Consider the following 533-nt stretch of genomic DNA (forward strand, 5'->3'; position numbering starts at 1 on the left):
GATTGTTTTTTTTTCTTTATTTTTATTCCATCTTTCAATAGTTGAAATAAATGTTTGTGGCGCGTAGAACCAGAACTTGAGAACAAAAATGTAAAAACAAAAGAATACTCTTTCCCATACACAGCTGACCATGATACTTATTCTGGCCACCAGGATGGCGACAAAATTTGGTGGCAATGTGCGCCTATGAATCTGCAGTTTTTGTCAAAGAACTGTGAGTTCGGGTCGGTAACAACATACTATGGCATATGAAAATCGCGAATGCTGTGTATTCTGTACATTCCCCCCTCTGCCATAACGTTTATTAACTTTTTAAATGATGGTGTTTTAAAACAAAAGTATTCGGTGTGGAATATTAAAAGAAATCGTTGTCGGTGAAGTTATTCGGTGGATATTTGGATTTGTGTGTGTGCTGTGGTGTGTGTGTGTGTGTGTGTGTGTGTGTGTGTGTGTGTGTGTGTGTGGTGAATTGTCTTGTGTTTACTCATTAATGCTGATTTATTGGATTTTATATTAATTTCTTCTCTGAAAAA

This window comes from Thermobia domestica, chromosome 4 (genome assembly GCF_964235325.1).
Source record: "Thermobia domestica chromosome 4, izTheDome1.hap1.1, whole genome shotgun sequence".
In the NCBI taxonomy this organism is placed as follows: domain Eukaryota; kingdom Metazoa; phylum Arthropoda; class Insecta; order Zygentoma; family Lepismatidae; genus Thermobia; species Thermobia domestica.